The sequence below is a fragment of the Aegilops tauschii genome, chromosome 7 (assembly GCF_002575655.3).
Source record: "Aegilops tauschii subsp. strangulata cultivar AL8/78 chromosome 7, Aet v6.0, whole genome shotgun sequence".
Taxonomy (NCBI): domain Eukaryota; kingdom Viridiplantae; phylum Streptophyta; class Magnoliopsida; order Poales; family Poaceae; genus Aegilops; species Aegilops tauschii.
In genome coordinates, this window is record NC_053041.3 from 76350689 (window position 1) to 76364665 (window position 13977).

Consider the following 13977-nt stretch of genomic DNA (forward strand, 5'->3'; position numbering starts at 1 on the left):
CGATCAGCTAAAAGGGAAAAATTTCTAGACCTAGAAAGCTGATACAGAGAAGTCCGTGAGCTCTAAGGGGATTTCTTTGCAAGTAAAAGGGGCATGCTACTATTGAAAATGGATGCACAACATCTACCGCAGGAGCTCCGCACTAATTTTGGATCAAACTGGACTGTAGTGGAAGAACTACGAAGAACTCGAGAAGAACAGCGAAGAACAGAGGAAGAACAGCAGAACCCTAAATGCGGATCTACGGTGGAGAGGTGCAGGGACTCACCGGCGCTGAGGAGTCGCGGAGGTCGCCGCCGTTTCTCTGGACCAGGTCAGGGTGATGCAGCGGCCAAGGTTAAGGAAGACAAGGGACACGGCGGCGGCGGCGGAGTTCGAGCTCTCGGGTGTCAGAGGAGGAAGACGATGGAGGAGTGAATGGAGGTTCATGGGCCGGGCTTATTTATAAGGTGCGGCTAATAAGTGGGCGCGAGAAACGAGGAGGCCATGGCGTGATTATCTCGCCACAGGAGCGCCTCGATTTTCGGGATGGCCATTAAAGATAGAGATCCATTGGGATATAATGGAATAAAGAAATGAACTTAATGGAAGATGATGTCATGGCGGGTTACCAGGAATACAGAAGATGGCGTCACGGCGGGTTACAACTTTTGCACAGATATAAGCCGGAAGATTTTCTCTCAAAGGGATTGAAGATTGACATGAACCGGTTCAAATCAATCTGGGGCCTAATGTTGAGGATATAACCATTAGAGTCACCCACCCAGGAGGGGCCGGGTTACGTCATAATGGTCATCACGCGAAGCCCAGTACCAAGCTTGAAGCCGACGGGCCAATAATGGGCTTAAGACCCGGGGATGGCTTAAGGCCCATAGTTATAAACCGCTGTCATGGCAAGACTTGTAGTGTAAGGCAGGAATAGTTAGCAGTCCGAGCCGGACACTGCTATGAGCTGGCCGGGACTCTGAGAGCCGCTGGGCGTCAACCTCTCTATATAAAGGGACGACCTGGCGGCGGTTCAGGGACAAGAAAGATCAAATCGATAGCCAGGCAGGGCGGTTTAGCTCCTGGTCGTCGAAACCCTAAGCAATACAACCTCAACTGGACGTAGGCTTTTACCTTCACCGTAAGGGGCCGAACCAGTATAACCCTCGTGTTCTTTGTCCCGTTTAACCCCTTTAAGCTTCCTAGCTGCGATGGCTCCACGACTAAGTCCTAGCATGAGGACATCTGACGTGACAACTCCACGACAAAACCGTTGTTTGGCTATGTTACCGCTTTTGCTCAGCCCCTCTTATAGCGTTGCTAGTTGCAGGTGAAGATGAAGTTTGTTCCATGTTGGGACATGGATATTGTTGGGATATCACAATATATCTTATTTTAATTAATGCATCTATATACTTGGTAAAGGGTGGAAGGCTCGGCCTTATGCCTGGTGTTTTGTTCCACTCTTGCCGCCCTAGTTTCCGTCATACCGGTGTTATGTTCCTTGATTTTGCATTCCTTACGCGGTTGGGTGTTATGGGAACCCCTTGACAGTTCGCCTTGAATAAAACTCCTCCAGCAAGGCCCAACCTTGGTTTTAGCATTTGCCTACCTAAGCCTTTTTCCCTTGGGTTCCGCGGACTCAAGGGTCATCTTTATTTTAAACCCCCGGGCAAGTGATCCTCTGAGTGCTGGTCCAAACCGAGCGATGACCAGCGCCCCCTGGGCAACCAGGGTCTATGCCAACCCGACGTCTGGCTCATCCGGTGTGCCCTGAGAACGAGATATGTGCAGCTCCTATCGGGATTTGTCGGCACAGCGGGCGGTCTTGCTGGTCTTGTTTTACCATTGTCGAAATGTCTTGTAACCGGGATTCCGAGGCTGATCGCGTCTTCCCGGGAGAAGGAATATCCTTCGTTGACCGTGAGAGCTTGTGATGGGCTAAGTTGGGACACCCCTGCAGGGTATAAACTTTCAAAAGCCGTGCCCACGGTTATGTGGCAGATGGGAATTTGTTAATGTCCGGTTGTAGAGAACTTGACACTTGAGTTAATTAAAATGCATCAACCGCGTGTGTAGCCGTGATGGTCTCTTTTCAGCGGAGTCCGGGAAGTGAACACAGTTTGGGTTATGTTTGAATGTAAGTAGTTTAAGGATCACTTCTAGCTTCTCGTCCGTTGTGTTGCTTCTCTTCTTGCTCTTATTTGCGTATGTTAGCCACCATATATGCTTAGTCGCAGCTGCAACCTCACCACTTATCCTTTCCTTTCCCATTAAGCTTTGCTAGTCTTGATACCCATGGTAATGGGATTGCTGAGTCCTCGTGGCTCACAGATTACTACAACAATAGTTGCAGGTACAGGTTTTTGCGATGATCATGACGCGAGAGCGATGTTTGCTTGTTTTGGAGTTCTCCTTCTGCTTCTTCTTCGATCAGGGGATAGGTTCCAGGTCGGCAGCCTGGGCTAGCAGGGTGGATGTCGTTTGAGTTTCTGTTTGTGTTTCATCCGTAGTCGGATGTTGCTCTTATGTATTGTGTTGATGTACTCTTGCGGCATTTGTATGCCTTGTATGTATCCCCATCTCTTATGTAATGTTGATGTAATGATACCCACCTTGCAAAAGCGTATCAATATGCGGTTCTATCCTTGGTGGGAGCTTTGAGTCCCTTTAGGATAGTATCGCATATTGGGCGTGATAACAATGCTACTATCTCTTTTCCACACTTGTGCTTCAAAGTAGCACCATGCACTACAAAAAAATACACTTCCGTGATGATACGTGTTTGTCACAGTAGGTCGCGTTTTTTGTCATGCATGTACATCCATGACGATTTTGTGACAGAATCAAGATAGTCATACCTGTGCTGTCGTAGAGGTGTTCCATGACATTACCAAAATTATCATCACGGAAGTGTCCACTTCCATGACGATAAATCGCGCGTCACAGAAGTGCTTTCGTCAAGGGTGACCGACACGTGGCATCCACCGTAACGGAACGCCGTTAAGCTATCGGGTCTAGTTTTGGATCCGATAACCCGTTAACAGCCCGGACCAATGGGGATTTTCCACGTGTAAAATCATCATTGGCCGCAGGAAACACGTGTTGCCTCACCGTTGGGACAGATGTCATCCACTCATTAGACAGGAGGCGCCTATGATAGGTCGACACATGGCACGGCCCAGCAGTGGCCCATTCCGGTGAAAAAGGTCGGCCCAGTAAAAATTAGCAGGCCGGCCCATATAAGGCCTACTTGTGTCAGGTCCATTTAAGCCCACGGCCCATACGAGATGTGCCAATTCGGCCCGTCAATGGCCCGTTAAAGATTTGACACCATTGCAGCCCATCGTCAGTTCGAGCCCGTTAACAGCCCGCTATATATTTGGGCTCAATATCGGCCCGATGAGATTTCGGCCTGTTAACGGCCCATTCAATGGATGGGCCAATTTTCAGGATGTACATCTTTCGGCCTTTTAGCGACCTATTTGAATGTTGGGCTAATTTCCGGCCCGGTGTGTCTTTCAGCCTGTTGACGGCCCATAAATCTGATGGGCCATTTGTAGTCGGGCCTGAGTTTCGGCCTTTTAGCGGCCCATTTATGTGTTGGGCCAATTGCCGACCCGGTGTCACTTTCAGCCTGTTGATGGCCCATAAATCAGTTGGGCCATTTGTAGTCGGACCTGAGTTTTGGCCTTTTAGCGACCCATTTAAGTGTTGGGCCAATTCCGGGCCCTGTGTGCCTTTCGGCCTGTTAACGGACCATAAATGAGTTGGGCCATTTGTAGTTGGACCTTAGTTTTGGCCTTTTAACGGCCCATGCCCTTCATGGTCCAATACCAGCCCGGTTTCTCTTTCGGCCTGCTAAAGGCCCACAACACAGTTGGGCCATTTACAATTCGACCTGACTTTCGGCCTCTTAGCGGCCCATGCTCTTCATGGTCCAGTACAAGCCCGCTGTCTCTTTCGGCCTGCTAAAGGCCTACAGTATAGTTGGGCCATATGTAGCCCAAACTTAGTAACGGCCCGTGAAATAAATTGGGCCCACCTGTTGCCCGCTTCGATGTCGGCCTGTTAATGACCCGGGAGGCAAGAGGGCCGACCATTAACTTTCGGCCTAGTAACGGCCCATTAACTTAATGGGCCCACTAAAGTTCGTACATGTATTTAGGCCAAATTAGATAATTTCAGCCCATTACGATGAGCAATTATGCACAGTACCAAAACCGATCAAGCAAAGGTACGGCATACAAGGAATAACGTTGCACATCCAGCATATATTACAGGAAATTGCATCCACTAGGCAATCAAAGATTGATGCCAGTGCAAATAAATGAGCAGAACCTAACCATCTACAACGTCACAATCTGCAACCTCAGCATAGATGACGCCCATAAGCACGTGGGCAAGTTCTCGCTGCTTTGCTACAGTGTCTCTGAAAACATTGATCACTTGTTGTTTCGCATGACTCTGCACCTCTGATTCATCCACCATTTCCATCATTGCTTCAGCCATTAATTGGTTCACAAACATACATTTATTCCGTTGCATTCAAGACAGAGGATACTCAACAGATTCAGACGGCGATTTTGGCAGGCTTTTATTATTGATAGTGGAGAGTGTCTCGACCACTGCATCATAACATAAATTAGGACGGGAACCATACAGAGTAATCATGAGTTATTCCCATATTACCTGGCCTAGATTTACTGGAAAGAAACAATGGGGTTGCCTTGCTGTTTTCAGAGTTTGTCTTCTTATCTTCAGCAGCCTGCACAAAATTAACACACTAGCATTGCTATCATTGGCCAAGTCAGATAATAGGAAAGCAACATTGACACAACGAACGTTTGGGCAACTAGCCTACACCAAATTAACACACTATGGCACAGCTATCATCAGCTAGGTAAGGTAATACGAAAGCAACATTGACACAATGAATGAATGGGCAACTAGAGAAGCACTACAATCCAGTAATGTGCGTGATATGAGATAGTACACTCATGTAGCTCAGTATGCAAAACTGCCAGGCAGTTTTCCTTACAAAAATCAACATTGGCGCCTTTAACATTTTGCTACAACTAATTTTAGATCATATAAAGGTTAGATTCACGCCGATTAACAAAATACATGCTGATGTAAAAATATAGTGATATACAACAGGTACTTACATCAGCATTGGAGCACAGAGAATTCCCGCAAGATATTTTCCTTGAATACGATCCCAATGGAGGAAGTCTTCTATCATTTAACCTTATTTTCTAAAAGAGAGATGGGTAAGAAACATGTAGAAAATATGATCAGAATGCTATAAAATTTCATGATACGAGGATACGCACACGCTTCTTAGAATGGAGTTGACATTCTTTTGCTGGACTGGAGCGGACTAGTTCTTTGGCCATTGGAATCTACTTATTATCAGTGGGAGTTGGGTTTCTCTGTGCTGGAGCAGTATCTATGAAAAATGGAGTTGGTTTATTATCTCCTGGCGTTTGGATCTTTTGCAAAGACCTGGTTTGTAACCCTTCAGATTCTAACATAGCCGTCTTCCCCTTACATGCCTTATATAGAAGAATGGTGATTAGGTTATAAAACATGCTACAGCAGAGATGGAATAGGTACTGAAGAATAGAAAGGCATGACATATTGACATGTATTCCCTCCATCCGGAAATAAATGGATGGGTCTACGCGTATTTCAGTTCTAGATACATCCAGTTTTATCCATTTCTGCGACATGTAATCCGGACGGAGGGAGTATGATGTAAGAGCTAGGGATACGACAGGACAACACAGTAAAAAAACACTGAAAAACCCACTGTAGAACCAAAGTATTCAAACCCACTGATATGAGATAGTACACTCATGCAGCTCAGGATGCAAAACTACCAAGCAGTTTTCCTTACAAAAATCAACATTGTGGCCTTTAATCATACATGTTGCTACAACTAAATTTAGATCAGATAAAGGTTGGAATCACGCCGATTAACAAAATACATGCTGATGTAAAAATATAGTGATATACAACAGGTGCTTAAATCTACATTGGAGCACAGAGAATTCCTGCAAGAATCTTTCCTCATAAACGATACCATTGCAGAAATTCTTCTATCCGTTAAGCTTATTTTTCTAAAAGAGAGATGGGTAAGAAACATGTAGAAAATATGATCAGCATGCTATAAAATTTCATGATGCAAGGATAGGCACACGCTTCTTAGAATGCAGTTGACATATTTTTGCTGGACTGGAGTGGACTAGTTCTTTGGCCACTGGAATCTGCTTATTATCAGTAGGAGTTGGGTTTCTCTGTGCAGGAGCAGTATCTATAAAAACTGGAGTTGGTTTATTATCTCCTGGCGTTTGGATCTTTTGCAAAGGCCTTGTTTGTAACCCTTCAGATTCTAACATAGTCGTCTTCCCCTTGCATGCCTTGTATAGAAGAATGGTGCTTTAATTATAAAACATGCGGCAGCAGAGAGATGGAATAGGTACTGAAGAATAGAAAGGCATGACATATTGACATGTATTCCCTCCATCCGAAAAAAATGGATGGGTCTAGGAGTATTTCAGTTCTAGATACATCCTTTTTTATCCATTTCGGCAACATGTAATCCGGACGGAGGGAGTATGGTGTAAGAGCTAGGGATACTACAAGACAACACAGCAAAAATAACACTAGTTGAATGTAAAACTGTATGCTAGCGGAATACGTACAGAAATAACTAAGCCAACATACACATGTATGATTGGGAAACTAAGCAACAGAGCACTAGAACAGCACTTCAATGTAAAAAAAATGGTATGGTAGACAGATGAAGTACATACTGATGAATAACAATGCATAAGATATTCAAAAGCATTATGTCCAAATTAAGCAGATGGCATTGTGATAGAGTAGAATGACAGTACTTGAATTTGAAAACATGTTATCATGAATGGAATAGGTACTGAAAAACAGGAAGGCATGACATATTTACATGCATGATCAGCATGCTAAGCACATGGCATTGCAACAGAGTAGATACACTCCAGGACATTATATGCATGTTGTACCCATATCACAGGCCAAGTTAGAGCAAGGACCTTGTGGGGTGAAGGGGATTCATCATCTTTCTGCAAGTCTTCTGAAGAACTGCCTTTACATGTTCCATCATATTGGGTATCATTGACATCAAGTTTATTGGCCTTTACATTGCTCCGTGAGGTTCTTATGGATATATCAGTGTGTGCAATTATATCTGACATGCATGGAAGACAACTAGTAGTTAGATTTATGTAATGAGTGCCTGTAGGAGACGACATAAATAGTAGGACTGGGGTTAACTAGCAGCAACAGGTCTCATAAACTAAAGGGAGAACACAGATGAAAGCTACAGAATATGTATCGTTTGTACTCGAGATTAACTAGATGGCACACAAAAGTATTAAAGAACAACATAGGTAATACTAGAACTGGTATAATACTATAATCACCAGCCTGTGGGATAGCATTGGCTGATGGATGATAACTATGGAACAGCGTTACCTAAAGAACAAGTATCTTAGCTGAACTATGGAACAGCGTTAACTCCTGAACAAGACCCGTAAGAGATCAGCATGAATATACAATGAAATGTGATGATCTATTTTCCATGCTTAGATGAATAACAAAGCCATAAATGTTGCACACAAGTAAGATGAGGGTACAACCTATCTGGCTGCCATCCATAGTATTGAGAATCATGTGCTGACTTGTCGATGGCCCTGCAGTTGTTGTGGCTGTCCATGTCGGGCACGCGCATTCGATGCAGGGAACTGTTGAGTGGGGACTATAGCTCCCTTCTGGTGTATGCTTCCCTTGTCGGAGCAGCTGCGGTCAGTCAGAAGACGGTGTGTTTGAAGATGCAGATAACGCATAATGTTAAGAACGACATATCTCTTTGATCTGAAGAAATACACTAAGAGATCAACAGCAAGGTACGAGAGTGGCCACACGTCTGTTGACTGAAGACTAAATTGGGGTCACACGATTTTATTCTATTTTGGTACTGTCCTATCTACGCCGGATGGCTTGATGGCCGTCTTGTGCCTCCCGGCTGACACTGTTCGGAATCTTCCCCGAAGAGCCAGCGACCAACGGCAGAGCAGCCTGCTCCGCCGTCCGTGGCCCCGGCCAAAACCCCGCTCCCCGCCCCACCGCACTGTCGTGGTTGCTCTGCCCCCGGGCCAATCCACAATGACTCCCCGTCATCCAGATCCGGCGGCGGCAGTACCTTCAACCCACGCAACTCTAAAAGATAGCCATCTAAGCGCTGCTTCCGCGGCAAACTTGCGGCCCCGCACCCTTACGTTAGACACCAGCCAACCGGCAGCCTAGGAGCTCCGCCGCCTCGAGGGGTGCTGCTTCCCATTGGGAATCGATTGGCCCAGAATAAAAATTCAGACACCTAACGCCTAAATAAAGTGATTTGAGATGAGGGTGCGACCTATCTGGCGGCATGGTGAAGAAGGTCCAGCTGCCGAGTCGGTGAGGCTGGCACGGTTGCGGTGGCGACCGGCGGCAGGGAAAGAGCGATGTCGCGATGGTCGATGGCTACGGGGAAGCAGCGCCAGGACTCTGGACGGGTCCGAAGTTGGAGCCGCTCCGGCGCCGTGAACAACGGCGGGGGTGAATCGGCTCCGGTACGGTTCACGCGGCCGTCGTCGAGGCAGCACCAGCAGCACGGAGTAAGAGGCACACGGCCCAGTGCACAACGGCAAATGGACAGCGTCTCCGGCATTAGGGAGGAGGGCGGCTTTGAAATTGGTGTGGTGGGGGCGCCATGGAGGTGGGGCTGAGGTTTCGCGGCTCGGGAGAAGGGAGCTTCCCGGGGAGAAGGTGATTTGGCGCCCACGAGGTATGAATGGGGGCGGGCGGGGGCGGGGGGAATTGGGAGGGGAGTGGAACCATGTCTTACGAACGCATTTGTCTGAAATGTGAGGGGGAGTTACAGTTCTACCCTTGCCTATAGGCTTCTCGGCTTGGGTCTGTGTACTGAGGGTCAGAGATAGTAGAGTAACTTTGCTGCTCCCCAAATAGTGGGCGGGAGCGATTTCGGGCGAGGAGGGCGTGTTTTGAACTATAGTGGGCGCGAGCGATTTCGGGCGAGGAGAGCGTGTTCTGAAATAGTGGGTGCGAGCTATTTCGGGCGAGGAGAGCGTGTTTTGCCGACCATGGTTTATGAATTATTCGGCACCTGTCATTTCGGCCGAGGAGAAGGCGCTCTTGGATGAAGTTACGAACCTACCCTCGATGTACAACAGGCCAATTGATGCGTGTCCCACATTGGACGGTAATTTCGCGTCTCCCATTTATTTGCTCGGGCGAATTCCACCACGCAGAGAGGATGTTTAACGGTTCGTTCAAATTTTGGGAGAACGAGCATCCACGTCTACCTTACCAAGTCGATTCGAATCAAATTTTGAAATATTAGCTTGCCACTTCTTTTTTAGATGGAGAGATGATGCTCGGGAGTAATGTGTTTTTTCATGCTCGTTGCTAGCGATTTACTATATAACAAATAGTTGACCCACTCAAAAACGCGAATCAAACCCAAAATGAAATATCTCGATTCAATGAAATAGCCCGTTCACTAGGTCAAAATAGTGAACTAAATCCAAAATTGAACACCTCAATCGAGTAGCATGTTGTACAGTATTATAGTACTCCATGAACATGTTGAAAGTCAAATTAATGAACTTGTTTGATATACGCATATATCCGTTCATGTGTGGATTGCAGACAACATGTTCTCCAATTTAAATATTTGAATGCAAGTTTATATCGAAACATGGTTTATATCAGTCTTTGATGCATAAAACGCGACCTCCCCCTCTCCCGGACTCCTGTTCTCTCTCTCTCTCTCTCTCACCGACAATCTTCAATTCTGTCGCACGCATCCGACACAAAAACCTTGTTGGTCCCTCTCCCTTTCTCTCCATCTCTCTCTCTATCTCTTTGTGTGTGTGGGGGGGGTCTTTCTAGTTCGCATGCATATATACACCATCTATAGGTCTCTCTCGCACACTATGTATGATACTCTAGCTAGTCCAAGCTAGATATCTTGGTTGCACTCATCGTACGCACACAAATTCCTTGGCTCTTTGCCCGTAACTCTCTCACGCACCACTCTGTCGTCTCGGAGCTCTTCCCCTCCTCTCTCAAACTCTCCATCCACCTGGGTCACACATACACATGCATATCTCACTCGCACTCGATAGGCCCATCTAAAACTCTATCTCTCTCCCTCGTTCTCTCTCCATCTCACATGCACACACACACAATCTCATGCCTAGCTAGCCAAGTATGATGGTCTCTCACTCAATTCCAGGCACACGCAGTCCCCCCTATATGTATATGACTAGCTAATCTTAGTCTCCATCACAAACATGTGCATGGTCTATCTCGATTTCTCTCGAGGCATCTTTCTATCGCGCACGCACTCCCTCGATCTCCCACCCATATAGTCCCCTCACGATCTCGAGGGGATCTCTCTATCACAAACACACCCTCTCTCCCTCCCCATGCGTCCATGCCACCCATGTGTCCCTCTCGACCTTTGTTCCTTGTTGGCCAGACCTCTATTGGACATGTGCTACAGGGGTGTCTCTCTCCGTTGCAAACCATCACACACTAGCTATCTTCGTGTATCTCCTCGCCTCGCTTTTCCATCTCGGAGATGCATGTGTGATATGTTCGCATAAGAAACAAAAAAACACACACTCTCTAATTTATCGTTTGTTGTCACTTTCTCTTTCACACACATACTCTTTTTGCAAACTTACTCATTCTCCTTCACACGCACTTGATCTATCTCGACTTAGGCACTCTCCTCGGTCTATAGCATATAGATTTATTGAAAAGTCAAACATCACAAAGTTTGACCATGTACGTGGAGAAAAACAATTACATCTAGTACGACAAACATATACCATTAGATTCACCATGATATGTAGTTTTGTATGATGTATCTTTGGTATTGTAGATATAAATAACATTTGCGTAAACTTGATCAAAGTTTCCAAAGTTTGAGTTCTAAAAAATTTACATGCACTGCATTATCGAGCGGACGGAATATCTCTTTCCCCCTCTCAGCTATCTAAATGCACCACTCAGCCTTATCGGGGCTCCTCAATCTCTCTCAAACTTTATTGGTCTGTTTGGTTCATGACCTGACCCTCATGCCTTGATGGCCAGTATTGCCTGGTGTGGACATAAGATGTAAAATATTTATGCCTGGCCAGGCTTGTGTGGTGCTAAAGCGTTTGGTTCATGCCTGGGCCAGGCAAAGCATCAACGTCCCATCAATCAATCCATGCAGCAATTATTTAATGCTAATATCCATCCATGTTGTTGTTAGCCTCATGGCCGCACGACCAGGCACGGCCAGGCGTTCAAAATTGGTCGCCTGGGCCAGGCTACTTGCAGTGTCTGGAGTCCAGCCAGGCTAATTAAAGTGCAAGGGAACCCAGGCCAGGCGGGCTTTCTTTTTCACAGGGTAGCAACCAAACAAGCATGCATGAAATCCAGCCACAACCCCAGGCCAGGCAAAGGATGCTCAGGACGCAAGCCAAACTGACCTTATATCTCCCTGGTTCACACATACACATGTCTCGCTCGCGCTATACATATAGACCCATCCAACACCCTCCGCCCTTGTTCTCTCTCCATGTGACACGCACCCCCCTAAGTACCATAATCCCTCACTCCATCATAGGCGCAAGCACTCCCCCCCTCCTCCTAAGTATGATTATCTCTTACTAGCCATCAGGAACACACGTATCGTCTCCTTCCATCCATACGTCTATCTCGATATCTCTCGGGGCATCTTCTATCGCGCACACACCTTGTCACTCGATCTCCCACCCATGTTGTCCCATCACGATCTCCAGGGGATCTCTCTATGACAAACATACACTCTCTCCTCCCCATGACTGCATTTTCTCCGTACGTCTCTCTGGACCTCTCTCCCTTGTTTGTCAGACCCCTCTTGGCCATGTGCTAGGGATCTTGCTCTCTCGGTTCCAAACAACCACACACTATCTCCTCACCTTGCCTCCGTTGTCGAAGATGCATGTGTGGTATGTTTGCATAAGACACGCATGCTTTTTCTCTACATTTATCATGTGTTGTCCATGTCTCTTTCACACACGCACACACACTTTTTTCACTCACTCTTTCTATCTCTCTCTCTCTAGTTAGGGACTCTGTCACGTCCATAAGCATATGGATGTTTTGAAAAGTCAAACCTCAGAAAAGTTTGACCAGGTATATGTGGAGAAAAACATTTACATCTGGAACGATCATTAGATTCATCACAACATGTACTTACTTCATACTATCATTTATCTTTGGTATTGTAGATATAAGTAATTTCTTCACAAACTTGGTCAAAGTTTCAAAAGTTTGACTTTAAAAAAATGTTGGAACTACATTATCGAACGGAGGGAGTAGCTCTTTCTCTCTCTCTCTCTCTGCTATCTCTCACGGGCCTCACCTCTCACTCGAACTCTCTATACCGACAGATTATACGCTCACTGTGTCAGCGTATAGCTCCGTATATTGTTTAGTTGACCGGTCAACCAATCAACATGCTGCCTTGTCAGCTTGTGTTCTGTATCTTCGTGTGCTGGCCCATGTGGTAGTGGGTGAAAATAAGTAAACTAGAGGCCCATCTGACACGCGATGAAGTAAACAAAGTTGAAACCACTCGGGGTGGCACCCCGCACGCTAGTAAATTGAGGGCGCATTGAGGACACACTTCTTGCGCGTGAAGGACGCACTCGCGCACAATTCACCACTGCGCGGCGGCATGCACAGAAGGACGCACTCGCACACACACCAGCACACGTGTACACCGACATCGCCGCCGGTTGAGATGGACGGCGAGGCAGCCAACAAGCGGAGGCGGCTCGAGCCAAAACCGCATCCGACGAGCCTGGACTTCATCAGCAGCCTCCCCGACGACATGCTGCTCGTCATCATCGGCCTCCTCCCCACCAAATCTACCGTGCGGACCGCCCTGCTCTCCCGGAGGTGGCGCCCCCTCTGGCGCTGCGTCCCCCTCAACCTCACCATCGACAGCTGCCTCTGCGACGGGGATTGCAAACGCATGGCCGCAGTCTCCAAGATCCTTTCATCGCACGCTTGCCAGCCAGACGCCTTGACATCCGCATGTTCAGTACCAACTGCAAGGTCCAACCCAAGTTCGACGAGTGGTTCTTATCCCCCGCCCTAGATCAGCTCGAGGAGCTCAGCTTTGAAGCTGGACGATGTCGCTCTCTGCCGCCATCCGCGCTCCGCCTCACGCCAACGCTGCGCCGCGCCAGCTTCAGCTCCTGCTATCTTCCCCAGATTAATGCCGCGCCCGCCCTTCTTCTCCCTCAACTCAAGTAGCTCGACCTCTTCGGCGTTGTCATCTCGAAGAAGGCTATGGAGCACCTGCTCCACAGCTGTACTGCGCTCGAGTACCTTTGTCTTGAGCAGATCCACGGGTTCATTAGCCTCCACATCGCCTCGACGAATCTCCGATGGATTTATGTGTCTTGCTGGCCCCGCAACAAGACATCAATTGGGAAGAGATCACTCCAGCTGTTCCACGTTATGGTCATTGAGAATGCGCCTTTCCTTGAGAGATTGCTTGTATCTGATCTAGGTCCAACAAAAATCAGGGTCATTGATGCGCCAAAATTGACAGCGCTAGTGTACTCGTCTGCCAAATTCTCTGAACTCTTTATTGGATCCGTAATCGTTCAGGTACAGCACTCATCTTCTTCTCCGTCTTCTTAAAATTCACATTTTTAAATTTCTTCTTGATGTATTTACGACCGTCTTCCAGAAAATGATTCCCACAAGCTTGACCCAGTCCATGCGCACAGTGAAGATCTTAACACTAAAATCTACCGACCCCAATCTGGATCAAGTTGTTGGATTCCTTACATGCTTTCCGTGCACGGAGAAGCTACTCATCAAGGTGAA